Source organism: Limulus polyphemus, unplaced genomic scaffold, assembly GCF_000517525.1.
Source record: "Limulus polyphemus unplaced genomic scaffold, Limulus_polyphemus-2.1.2 Scaffold1470, whole genome shotgun sequence".
Taxonomy (NCBI): Eukaryota; Metazoa; Arthropoda; class Merostomata; order Xiphosura; family Limulidae; genus Limulus; species Limulus polyphemus.
Window position 1 is genome coordinate 1 of NW_013667080.1, and position 1,269 is coordinate 1,269.

Genomic DNA, 1,269 nt, shown 5'->3' on the forward strand with positions numbered 1-1,269 from the left:
ACATAATCTCAAACGAAAACCCTGGAAATTTCCTTTCACTTTTGCAGTTATTAGCAAAGTATGATCCAGTAATGAAAGACCATTTAGAGCATGTTAAAAACAAGCCAACGTCAACATCTTATCTTTCTTATGAAATCCAAAATGAGTTTAAAAATCTCATGGCTTCACATGTGCGAAATTATTATTTGTCAGCAATTCGTAGAAACAAATACTATAGTATTCTGTTTGATTCCACACCTGATTTAGCCCATCGTGAGCAATTCGGTTTGTTGACATTGACCATAAGACAAGAAAAGTAGAAGTCAAAGACTCATTTATTGACTTTATACAGATAAACGAAAAAAAAAGCTGCCAATATCGAGAAAACAATAAGCACAAAATTAGAAGCGGGTGGAATTTTATTGAGTAATTGTTGTTCACAATGTTATGATAATGCTGCTGTCATGTCAGATCATCTGTCAGGCGTTCAACAAAGAATTCTGAACAAATATCCAAAACCAGTGTTTATAAACTGTGACAACCATAGTTTTAACTTATCATGTCTTTATGCTGCAAGTCAGGAAACAACAGTTATTAGCTTTTTTGGTATAATTAAAGCCATTTATAATTTCTTTGCTCATTCAACAACTCGATGGCACGAACTGCAGCAGGAGCTTAAGATCTCTGTCAAGCGTGAATCAGAAACATGGTGTTGTGCAAGAGAAAAGGCCGTAAAAGTTGTACATGAACGTACTGGATGAATTGCTAGGACTGTTAGAGCAATTAAGTGAGAATGGTAACACGACTGAAACAAAATGTGGTGCTCATAATAATCTGAAACGCATGCTTACATTTGATTTTCTTGTACTTTTGCATTTTTGGAGAAATATTTTATCATCTATCAGTCGATTGCAGAAACGTCTTTAGGACCCAAAAATGAATTTTAGAGAAGCAGCTACTGATCTCGATTCTTTGAACGATAAATTGATAGAATCACGTGAAAAGTCCTGTCAAAAGGCACTTAAAGTGGGCAAGATTCAATGTGAAACATGGGGATTGACCATTGAAAGAAGAAAAATACGTCGTAAACGAATGCCAGGTGAAAATGCAGCTGATGTTGGATTGACTGCTGAACAGGAAATTTATCGCATCATGAAGTATGTTATTGATCGCTCGATTACAGAAATAACAGGAAGATTTTCTCACTTACTAGATTTAGATTCATGGTTTGGATTTCTACTAGATTTGCAAAATATTATTTCTGGAGATTTCGAAGATGGAAAATTGCAA